This window comes from Suricata suricatta, chromosome 2, assembly GCF_006229205.1.
Source record: "Suricata suricatta isolate VVHF042 chromosome 2, meerkat_22Aug2017_6uvM2_HiC, whole genome shotgun sequence".
NCBI lineage: Eukaryota > Metazoa > Chordata > Mammalia > Carnivora > Herpestidae > Suricata > Suricata suricatta.
The window spans coordinates 47,314,450-47,327,273 of NC_043701.1; the positions used below are offsets into that span (position 1 = coordinate 47,314,450).

The 12,824-nt window shown below is 43.8% G+C and overlaps 1 protein-coding gene across 1 annotated transcript in view; it reads left to right on the plus strand.

Annotated features, from left to right (window-relative positions):
* The window catches only part of JAZF1 (JAZF zinc finger 1), a 331,623-nt gene that overhangs the window by 227,166 nt on the left and 91,633 nt on the right, over positions 1-12,824 (plus strand). The gene's annotated exons all lie outside the window — the stretch shown is intronic.

The following is a 12,824-nucleotide window of genomic DNA, read 5'->3' on the forward strand; positions in this document are numbered from 1 at the left end:
ATCATTTTGTATAAAGCCAATACCTACATACTTAATTCTGTTTGAAATAATGCCTTCTTGTTTTACTTTGTTTAGAAGTGTGTCCAGTAGCTGTGTGTTTAAGCTCTGGCCTTGAAAGATTTTTCAGAGGCTTCTTCCCCTGCTCCCCCCACCCCCACCACCAGTTCAGTGGGACCTCGAAAGAACCAGAGTGGATTTTCAAACCCTTCCCCAAAGATCCAAGATGGAAGGACTGTTTTCTTGTAGGTCTTGGGATAGTTTTAAGATGCTAATGCATAGTGGGGAGGTGTCGAAGTTATTTCTTGAATTCCAACATGTATTAAGAATCCCATCATAGCTGATGATAGGTTTCCAAAAAGGGTGTAGTTTTGAGAACTAGAAGCAAGGCAAGGGGTTTCCTGTAGAGCAAAACGATCCCAAATCTTTTTCTGCCCCTTGGAAGGACAGTGAGGCCCCAAAAATAGAAATGAAGCTCCCTAGGGCTGGCTTCACTCACACTGCCGGAGCGCTAACTGCTGACGTGTGTTTTTATGAATATCGTTGCTAATGGAAACAGCTTTGGGCAAATGACAGCACCCAAGATTCTCATGTGACCCCTGCATGATTTTTGGAAAAACGTGACGTTACCAAAAACAATAAATGAAATCCCGCATCCATATGTTTCAGGAAAGTTCAAGAAACTATTACGTTGGCCTGAGACCAGGACTGGGAAATAAATAGCAGGCATAATTAATTTTTAAGATGTGGTCAATATTATAAAATGAAAAATTTGATAATAGCTGCTTAAATCTGGCATCCACATGCAAAACTAATTATAGTCTACCACTTAAGTCACAGTTTGTATTTCAGATTACTTAATTTTTTTCAGTAGACATGTGTCGACAGGCATATTTTTCAAAATAGGAAGCCAAATGGCAAGTGGTAGGACACTCAGAAAATTAGGGGACCAGTCTGCAGGCAAGCAAAGGCTTATTAAACCTAATACACTGTTGACTCCACCTTTGAGCCACACTTTCTATTGAACCGGATTCACGCATAGAACGATTTGGAATACCAACTCCTATGGGTAGGACTCTCATAGCACACCGGACACACATATTACATTCCTTATTGCTAAAGTGTTTGGAAAGATTTAGCTCCTTTGTAGTGTTCAGAGAGTGTTAAATGGTATCAGACCATGTGCGCTGCCCAGTGGGGTAGTAACTTTCACGTGAAACTCGTCTGTAGAGGATGTGTTTCCATAGTTTTTGCGAAACCTTATGTGGAATTTGAACGTATGTTTAAGGACACGCCAAGGAGGGACTCGGTACAAAGTAATTTCCACATCAGCATTGCACTGTGTCATAGAAATCAAAGGAAGTGTGAAAATCAGGAGACAGACTTACGCCTACAAGGTTTCATTCCTAGTCAAAATCTGAGTTGCCCTGGACATCCTCAGGATGGGGAACGCTGGGCCACCAGGAATCTCTGTGGAACGCACGGAGTCTGCTAACACCCTGGAGAAGGGGCTGTATATCTTGCCCCAAATAACAGCAGCACTCATCAAAGCAAAACGCAGGCACACCTGCCGGATAGGGAAGCAATGAATGCTTATGCGGAGGGATGACCGGAGCGCCACCAGAAAGAAAATTGGCCCACACGGTGTTTATGAAACACTTGATTTACACCCTTGTGGCACGAACTTGGCATCATTTGGAAGGGAAAGACTGGCTCCCTAATTTGAGATTGTATGTGAAGGAAGTAATGAAGCAGGCCCGAGGTGTCGGGGAAGAGAGAACACATTAATTCTGAAGGAAATGACCGCATCGCTTTGTCTTGCATCTCCCCAGATCTGTCGCTGGAGACCTTCATCTGGGTCTCGTTAGCCATCCGGCTGCACAGCCTCCTCTGGTAGTGGAGGCATCTACCCTGCCTTCCTCTTCCCTGTGTCGTTTCCTACAGCCTCAAATTCTGCTCACAAGCCTTCTTGGGTGTGGCCACGGGGAAACATCATTTGATCCCTCACTGGACAGGATGAGCTCTCCTTCCCTTCTGCATGATCCCCAGATGACCTAGAATGAATGCCCATTTCAGTAAAATGCTCTCCCTTTCACCATGGCATAGGCCAGGCTGTGCAGTTTGCCTCAGATGATCTTTTCAAAGAGTCTCATCTTTGGTTTTGAAGAGTTGAGGGCATCTGTACCTGTGGACGGGAGGCTGCATGATCTATAGAAGTAACTTTCAGCTCTGCTCTTCTCTTAATTCTGACTGCGGTAAAGAAGGAAGATCGAGTGACAAGATACATGTAAGACCTTGTAGGGCACAGAGTGAGCGCTTCCTAAATGATACTTGGGTCTAAGCCTGTCTCCGTCATGGGAACGGAAACACAGAGACAGTGACCAGGTGTTCATCACCCGCTGTGCGATGGCACCACGCTGAGTGTTTCGACACGTGTTACCTCTTAATCCTCACCCCAGACCCCAATCCGTGGGCAGGTGGTGTCGGCTTCCATTTTTCAGTCAAAGTGATTTCTTCCGAGTCACAGTGAGTGACAGAGCTGGAATTGAACTCGGAACTGATACCAGATGCCTTGAAGAGTGACAGAATTGTGCAGCTTTGTGCCTCCACCTCCCTCATTCTGCTTTCCAGTAACTTCCCTCCTGTGGGCCATGCTTAAGCTGGCATAAATTTCAAACACGGCCAATTCTTCCTGCTGGACAGGCCATAAATAAGACGCATCATAATTAGCTATGTCTGATTGACCTCCCGTTGTCCTAAGCTGTAGCCCCTAATTGTATGGTGGTGGGGGTGTTGCTATGGCTAGTTTTATCATTTTGACAGTTTGCTAATAAAAGGTCACCACAGGTACCAGAGCACTCTGATTTACATATGGAAGTAAAAGGGCATTATGGGAAGTCAGCATCTAAGGTAGGCCTGTGCATTTGTTGCTATCGACACCCATGCTGAGATTCCATAATTGACAAGAAATGCTATTATTAAGCAGGTCTGTTGAGATCATTAGCACTCGGGGTTGCATTTTTAATCGGACTTGAGTCAGATAATTTATCACAGCGGTAGCAAGCTGTCAGGGTCATACAATAAATACTCATTAAGGCTGAATAAAGATTAACTGCAAGCCGAAAGAAAATTAGGCCAAGTAGTAACATTTGATTTCAATATTTACAGTGCTAATTTGGACTGATATTGGCAAAAAGATCAGACCCCCAAATCGAGCTCATTTATGACGGAAGAAGATAGGTTGAGATGCCTGTGTGGGAACCTTTCTAAAGCTCGAAATCTTATTTCTAACTGATTGCCGAAAGGATTCGTTTTGAAAGGTTCATCTGGCACGGCCGCTCTGGGAGGCTGGATATCCCTGCATTAATAAGATGACAACTCCAAACAGAGAAATGGTGCGTCTTGAAGGCATGCCTAATTTGTTAACATTAGTCAGATCCCACGCTTTTAATCTAATGCAACTCCCTTGTCTTTGGTTCGTACATGGGCAGTTTATGGCACTTCAAGTTAATTAGAAACACCTACCATTAAAACGTGCAACATCTTTAAAGGAAAAAGGAAGTCATTTCAGCCCACTATATTACCAGGCCAAGACATTTATGTACTGGCTGATAATTTACAGTATACTTAAGATAGGGAACCAAATGAGAACATTAGTATTTATGAATACAGTAAATTTTGTTGACAAAACCAGTGTAAAAGGTCAGATACAGAATCCACAGCAAACGTGCAGTTTGTTTATCAGACTGAGAGGCTTAGGTTTTAATAGAAAATTAATTTCAAGAGCTGCCGCATTGGTGTAAAAACCCCTGTGAAGACCGGAGATCCACACAGCCTCTCCCGGAGCCTACCCCAACTCAGGCACTGAGGGTAGGTGGCTGGCGTGGCCCATCGCCGGCAGCTTGGTGCCGTTATCAGACTGAGGGTTTTGGGCCAAATCACTGTCCTCTTCTGAGAGCTTTTGTTAAAAGCCTCGCCATGTTCACAGTCTTCTCTGTAGAAAGACTATGGGTACATTCTGAGACAGGGCTTCTGGGAGAGCGTGTGCTGTGTGTCAGAAATGCCAGCTATCGAAAGACCATGAATTAGACTCAGGCGAGGACTCTGAGGTGGTTCTAGGTCACAGGAAGGGTACATGAGGGCATGAAGGGACCAGGCTTAGGGGGGGTTAGATGTCCTGAGGTTAGGACCTGCCAGGTAGGGGTGGGGGGAGGATTGATCCCAAAGGGAGAAAAAGGAGAGAGCAGTGTGAGAAGTTGGAAGTGTTTGGTGGCCACAGCAGAAAGGTCTTGCCTTTTTCACCAGTCCTTCCAGGGAACTTACCAGAAATAAACTGAAGAGGACTTCGTGTTCCGGGGCTTATTTCCAACGGTGGTTCATTCAGGTCTGGCACAGTGTTGGGTGGCGAGCGGGAATGAGGAGGACAAAGGAGGTGGCAACAGTTGGCTTTCTTCCCAGGAGGCTAGGGCCCGCTCACTGCCATCACCCTGGAGATCTCCATCCTCATCCACAGTCTGACCCCTCCCCACCTTTGCCCCCAAAGCCTTCCTCATTGGCCATGGCGGCCACAGGATAGGCTCCCAGCCTTAGCTGGAAAGTGATGGGTTTAGGGGCGCCTAGGTGGTTCAGTCAGTTAAGTGTCCAGCTCTTGATTTCAGCTCAGGTCGCGATCCTGCAGTTCATGGGATCAAACCCCACATTGGGCTCTGTGCTGATTGCATGGAGCCTACTTGGGATTGTCTCTCTCCCTCCCTTCCCCCACTGGTGTGTGTGTGCACACGCACACGCACATTCTCTCTCTCCCTCTCTCTCTCTCAAAATAAATAAACTGAACAAAATGATGGGGTTAATTACAAATAGGAAGGCGGAACCCCTGATCCCAGTCTATTCATCTGAATCAACAGTGTGTCGACCTCGTGATGGGAATCCGGGGATGCAAGCAGATCTGAATCCTTAGAGTTTCTCATGAAGTTGGGAGACACGCCACTAACTATAAGACCAGGCTCCGATGCCGAGTGCCAGATGTAAGAAAAACATCACGTTAGGGTTGCTGATGGCAAAGTGACATTTAGCCTGTGGCCTTACACGCAGGACCATCCCACTTCTGAGATGCCACTGTCATTTCTTGCCGAAACCTGCTCACTACTGACATTGCCTTACGAGGGGTGTGAAGGAGGAAATGGGACTGTGGCCAGCCGGCCAGGGCGCAGGGCCACCTACACCAGGGTCACGCACTCACCCCTTCACTCCAGACCCAGGGTCCCGTAAGCCTGGCTTGCTGCTGTCCAAGCACTGGGTGTGGAGGCAGGCCTGTGACCTTGAGGCTGGTGGGTCGCGGGGGGGGGGGGGGGGGGGGGGGGTGACGCTTTCCTTCCATCCGCTTTCTCTGCGAGACTATTTCTCGCCCTGGGTCTTAGTCCTTCCCCACCTCAAGCCATGATTTCTACCTATTTTGACTTCGCTCTCATTCTGTTCCTCTTTGCTAAGCTGGTAGCTGGTAACAGTTTTCTTCCTGGAATCTTGGTATTTGAAGCAGGGAATTCCTGATCACCAAAGAGCTCCCAAGGTCCCAAATAATGAATCTTTAGCTGTAACATTGTGTTGGTGTGTTTTGGAGCAGAAAGGACTGCTCTGTGCTCCTCAAACCACATTGTGTGTCCAGCTGCTACTTGGCTCTAAAACACTAAGTGTATTTTAGAGACTGAGCCCAAGTGTCCGGTTTCCGGCTAAACAATGATGGAGGTAAGAGAGGCAGAATACCCTTACGGAAACCAGAGTGAGGCGCACTGTTTACGTGGGGGCACAAATCACAATTTTCAGGTCTTTAAAAAAGAATCCTTAAAAGCAGCCACATAACCGTTAACAATATTAGCTACTCTTTATTGACTAATTATTGCCACACCTCATCAAGGCACTTTGCATCGTGTTAATGTGTTCAGGCCTTATATCTGCATTATCCCCATTTCACAGATGAGGTACTTGAGGCACAGCGATAATTAGTAACTTGCCTGAGGCTACAGCCCCTGCAAGGGGTGAAGCTAAAGTTAATATGCTCTGAAACTCCATGGAAATTGCCACAGGGCAAAGAACTGCTTAACAGAGGCCAGGGCCAGGATAGAGAAACAGTTTTCCAGAGGATCTGACCACACACAGAGATGCTTTGGTGGTGGGGCATTGGGGGCGTGTTTTTATTTCAGGGAAAGGTTAATGTTGAAAAGGTAAGAACAAGACAAGCCATGTGCCTACGTATAATAGAACTTAATTTCTAAAGAGAAAAAGACCTAAAAAAAAAAAAAGCGGAGTTGGCTTGAGGATGCACCTGGCCATTTGTTCCAACAGATGATAATGAAATTTGGAAGAACGTTTGTTAAATGTTTAGAGGTCAGGCCATGTTAAGAATTTGGCTGTGAAGGGGGCTCCTACATGACTCAGTCAGTTAAGCTGCCAACTTTGGCTCAGGTCATGATCTCGCTGGGTTCAAGCCCAGCGTCTGGTTCTGTGTTGACAGCTCAGAGACTGGAGGCTACTTCAGGTTCTGTTTCCGTTTCACTCTGCCCCCTCCCCTGCTCACACTCTCTTTCTTTCTCTCAAAAATAAATCAAAAATATGTTTAAAAAAATTTTTTTAAGAATTAAAAAAAAAAATTTGGCTGTGAAAGTGTTTGTGATAGAAAATAACCAAAATGCTCTTCAGTTTGAGATTGGCTTAGTAAATTGCATGTATTTGTCTTATTTAAAACCACGATGCAGGGGTGCCTGGGTGGCTCAGTCTTCAACTCAGGTCATGATCTCACGGTTCGTAGCTTTGAGCCCCGCGTCGGGCTCTGTGCTGACAGCTAGCTCAGAACCTGGAGCCTGGTCTGGATTCTGTATCTCCCTCTCTCTGTGACCCTTCCCTGCTCGTGCAGTCTCTCAAAAATGAATAAAAAACATTAAAAAAATTAAAAAACAAAACCATGAGACAGATTCACATATAATGACCTGAAAAGATGTCCATGATACATTGCTATGCTTAAAAAGAAAAAGAAATATGCAAAGTGCCACAATCTTTTATATACATATTTTAAAAGTTGTTAAAGAAAAAACACTGAAAAATGCAACTACCATTCCCCAGCCACTGACAGTGGTTGGGATGGGACTGTAAAAACTCCCTTTTTTCGTTGTGGGTAATTCTACAACATATGGATGTTTGTAGTAAAATGTGTTGCTTCTTAATGCCAGAGAAACAGAGATAAAAAAGCCAGTTTTAATGGACAGTCCTATTCCCTATTTGGGCAGGTAAATGAGATTTTCTAATGGGACATAAAGCTTTTTCATAGCATATTGATTCTATTGTTATATATATCCATAAAAACGAGAGAACTCAGAACGTTCAATGTTTTTTTCTGATTTGTAAGCAATAAATCTATTTACTGACTTTTTTTTTAGTGTTTTTGAGTCAACAGTTTATTTTCCACTTAGTAGATGTGCTTTGGGAAGAGAGAGATCATAATTTGGGTACCTCTGAGCAAACCAGGGTAAGCATATATCATAGAAGCATCCAGAAGGCAAAGTTCAACAACAGAACTAGCCACTGCCTTTATTGAATAACTGCTGCACCTCCTTTAATCCTTACAGCAGCCCCGTGAAGTGTTATAATATCAGTCCCTGTTTCTCAGTAAAGGAGAGTAAAGGCTGAGGGAGGGTAAGAGATGTGCCCTGAGCTAGTAAGTGGTGGCCTGGGGGTTCAAACTGTGTGAGTTACTCTTCCGGGAGTCTTCGGAGTCTTCGTTAACCATTAAGCCTAACTGCTTCCCTGTGGTGTACACAGCTTGAGTACCAGAGGTTTCTTTCTAATGGCCAAGTCTCATCCGTCTCTAAGAGCTGTCCCCCGCCCCCCACCCAAAGTAGTTGGCAAGTCTTCCTCAACTCTAGTTGACACCACGTAATAGAAGTAGATGAAGATAATCTAACATCAACCTAACATCGTTGACAAAGCCTCACAGAAGGCTTTAGGAATGAGGAAGCTGCTTGTCCGGAGAAACAAATAGAGCAAAACTAAATGTTAAAAACATGAAAGCCCAGGCACCTACTTAACTTGCTGTGTAATGGGGTCCTGAAACATGGAGTTACCGAGCATGTCCGTGTTGTCAAATATTTGGCTATGATTAAAGCAGGAAATGGCATGAGGATCTTGAAAGCATGCAGTCCATTCTGGAGGGGATAATAAATAGGGAATCTTTGACAACAGCAAATAAATCAGAACATGTAAATAGAAAGGCTGGCCTTATGAGCCATTTTATGCCATCGACAGGCAGGACAGGTAATCAGGATAGAGGTGGGAGAGTGTTTTAATCTTTACTACCGTCATCTGTTATCAGTCATGGTAGAAGTAAACATGGACAAAATAAAGCCGAAAGCTTACCTACTCTTTCAAGAGTACTCTGTACCTGACTCTGTGCATCGGATATAAACCACGCAATATGCAAACAGTATGTGCCGAGCTCACTTTAGAGAGAACGCATCAATGAGCAAATAAAAAACAAAGGATTGTTCAGTAGCAATAATTCAGCGTTTTTACTGTAACAGACGATGGCCACCGATAAGCTGCAGTTTCCATAATGGAAATCTTTATTTATTGCCCTCACAAAGAAGCTCGGCCAATGGAAGGGAAGCATGTTGGTATAGACACAGATGAGCGAGAGGTGGACCTTGCAAAAGAAGACTGTGCTGAATGAAAGAGTGAAAATAAGCAATGCTGTGACTTCTGGTCACCAGAGTAAAACATGCCCTCTTAGCAAGCATGTATTTTTTCTCACTTGGGTTTCCTTCCAAACTCTGCCTAACCTCTCATTCTTTAGGTCATCTCTCTTTTCCCTAAAGTTAAAAGGAAAGAAAACCGTGCTATTTTTCTTTATGGTTATTTGTAGGAAAAACAAACGAGGAATGACCATGGGAGCATTAACAATGGTATTCCTGTTTACGGATGGTCTTGTTTTGAACTTCCCAGGGAGGCAACATGGAAAGAGTGTGAATGGAACCAGGGCCCGGCCAGGCAAGCAAGGCACCTGAAATGTCATGCTCTAGACGGTCTCCCCTCACCCTAGTACCCAGCCCGCGTGGACCTTAGGCAGCCCAAGTTCCGGTCCCACTTCTGCTGCTAACAGCTAGGTGACCCCAGCAAGTTGGAACCGTTTACTAGTGTACTAGTCAGGGCTTAGAAAGGGCAGGTTCACAAAGGCCATGAAGGTTTGTTTTTATTATTTAATAAACAATACATTCCGTTTTGCTCTTGAGTAGCAGTTGGAAACTCTTTGAATCTTTTTTCACAGCTTCTTTGAGATACAGCTCACATACCTTCTGTGTCACCTATTTGAAGTGTACACTCGAGGTGCCTACGTGGCTCAGTTGGTTGAGCATCTGACTCAATTTCGACTCAGGTCATGATCCCAGGACTGTGAGATCAAGTCCAGCGCTCAGCATGGAGTCTCCTTAAGATTCTCACTCTGCCTGTCCCACTCCCTCCTCTCCTGCTTGTGCGTGTCTCTCGCACTCTCTCTCTCTCAAAAGAATTTTTAAAAACCCACCGAAATGGCTTTAGTATCTGATCGCTGCCACAATCTAATTGTAAAATGTTTTCATCACCCTTGAAAGGAACCATATACATGTTAGTTTCACTTCATTCCACCACTTTCCCAGCCTAAGGCTAGTACTAATCTACTTCTAGAGTTATCTATGCTGGATATTGTGCACAAATGGAGTAACACAGTATGTGACCTTTTGTGTCTCAGCTGCTTTCATTTAGCATAATGTTTTTAAAATTTACTCATGTTACAGCTTGCCTCGATACTTTGTTTTGATTGCCAAGTAGCATTGCAGTGTATGGATGGACTCTATTTTGTTTATCTGGTCATCAGTGGAGATACAGTTCCATTTTGAGGATCTCCTAAACTATTTTCCAAAGCAGTTCCATTGTTTTGCATTCCCACCAGCAATGTAGGAGGATTCCAATTTCTCTACATCCTCACCAACACTTACTATTGTCGGTGTGATTATAACTATCTTAGTGAGTGTGAAATGAATCTCATTGTGGTTTACATGTGCTTTTCCCTAATGACTATTGATGAACATTATTTTCATTTGCTTATTGACTATTTGTATATTTTGCTGGAGAAATGTCTATTTAAATTCTTGCTCATTTAAAAAAGTGGGCCATAATATATTTTTTTTCTTTAATGCTTATTTATTTTTGAGAGAGAGAGGGACATACAAAATCCAAAGGAGGCTTCAGGCTCTGAGCTGTCAGCACAGAGCCAGATACGGGGTTCGAACTCAGGGACCACAAGATCATGACCTGAGCCGAAGTCGGATGCTAGACAGACTAAGCACCCAGATGCCCCTGGATTATCTTTTTATCATTGAGCTCTAAGAGTTCTTTTTTTATTTTGGATACAAGTCCCTTATCAGATACATGATTTGCAAATATTTCCCCTCGCATTCTGCGTGTGCCTTTTCACTTTCTTGATGGCATTGTTTGCAACACACAGGTTTTTGTTTGAATTAAGTTCAGTTAACTGTTTTAAATTTTGTTCTTTCTGCTTTTGGTGTCCTATCTTAGGAGCCATTGTCTAACCCAAGGTCAGGAGAATTTACTCCTGTGTTTTCTTCTAGGGATTTTATAGTTTTAGCTCCCACATTTAGCTCTGTGAACCATTTGAGGAGTTCATTCAACTGAGTTTGAACTTCACAAAATGATATGTTCTGTGGATTGGACTGACTTTTGTCTACTTTTGCAGACAGGATGTAGGGCCAGAGTATAACCACTCCTGAGACTATCCCACAGTGCTCAAACTGCATTTCTCATGGCAGTCTTGCACACTTTGCCTCGAGGCGAAATGAAAAGGCCTTACGGCTCTTTAACCTTGGTTTAATTCTTATTGCTGTTAAATGCCCATTAGGTGGTGCTATTGCATTTCCTCTTTTGTTTTTTTGGTTTTGAGAATGATGTACCTTCTGCTTTGCTAAGCCACCTCATTTACTAGAGGAAAGCCTTACACCAAAGTAGAAAACTCAAATGCTGCACTTAGATGCCATTTACCTGATACTCCTTATCTCACTGCGATTCTTAGAGACATTCCCCAGTGAATACTCTTCTCCAACTTGGTTACTTTGAACGTGTGCCTGAACTCTCAAATACTCAAATGAGTATGCCGGCTTTTGAGGATGGGGCGTGCAACTGGTTAAGATCTCCATGTGGCATTAATGATGATTTCCAGTGCTTCAAACTTCCATGTGGCTAATTAAAAAGTAAAACTTTCAAGGGGTTGACTTCCTAAAGAGGGTTGCAAAACCTTGGGGAACCTGTGTACAGTTTTTACGTCTCATTTCCTGGGTTATCTTTCCTGTGCCAGCTCACAGTGTGGGACATTAGGACACGATATGACTTCTTTTTTTTTTTAGACCACTTAAAAAATTCCCAGGAAGGTTTTTTTTTCCATTCCAACTGCCGTCCCTTCCCGTTATGTTCTGCAGGCTGCCAAGCTTGCCAGAACTCAGCAGGTAGCCCACATGGTATGCATGTCTGTGTGAGAAAGCTTTCCTGATGCGGACAAGATGTTGGCTGTAAAATGAAGCCAACATCTTGTCCACAAGTGTGCAAAAAAATACAGTATATCCGTAAGCACCAAGGCGTTTAGTCAAAGGGAGCTTGCTAGAACAACCCTATTGTTGTAAACGTGATTTGGAGATCAGAGCTTCTAAATCTAAGGAAGAAAAGTCTGTAGCCAGACTCCCTGGTTTTCTTTGTACTTATTCCTAACACAAAATATAATATTCATGTGTTATTTTATAAACTAGAGAGTCCCAAAGGGGAGTCCGGAAGAGAGTTTACTGTACCTTGTTTCCTATTATAGAGGCAGCACGACTCTTTTTCTGTAAGAAGACAAATTATAAGAGTAAGAATTTGAATATGTTTACTAAAGATAAACAGTGAACTTTAAAAAGTGGAAGTGTTTGAAGGGAGCGTTTAATAGCCTTGAGATGTTTATATATGCTTTGAGTTATATTGAGTTTTTTATGTATTTCCCAGTCCCACAGTGCGGTGACAGCCTCAAATTTGCTTTAATATCTAACCCGTGATTACCCCAGAGCCAGCCCCAAGTAGGTACTCATTTAGTGTGTGTGGCATGGAATTGTATTCATAGCTCCTGGAGCAGAAGCTGTAGCCACGACCAGACAAGAAAGGTGGTATTGATTTTTCTTTGGGCAGGAGTTTGTGTGATGAGTTTTTCACTATATTTCTTCTTCAAACTAAGGGTCGTCTTTGGAGTAATAGCAGAAGCTTTTGTAGACAGCTGCCACCACCCAGTCAAAATTAAGGTGTGATGTGAAAGAAAGAAGGTAGAGTTTTGAGGATGGAGACAGTAGTTTATTAATGGTGATTATTTGGTCTCTGTTCTGCTTCTGTATTCCTGCTTTTTACCAAGTTACAAAGGAAGTGTGGATTTCTCTTGGCCCATACCACGCCTTGGACTTGTTTCTGTGCCTGTGAATCCACTTACTGGCGCTGCCACCCAAAAGCCTGGGAGGAGCTCTTTGTTAGCACATGGGAACAATACCAGGACTGATCATGGCGTGACTGTGTGGGAAGCGGTTGAGTAGCATAGCCTCAGAATGCTCAACCAATCAAAGATGGCGCCTCCTACCTCCTGCCCTTCCGGTTTACAGGCAGCCCCTACCTTACCAATGGGGTGGATTGCAAACGTCCATTTATAAATCAGCTGCAAAAAATAAAAAGACACTTTCCATAGAAACTGTGCTCTACACAGTGACCAGGGCCCCAGGTTAGCC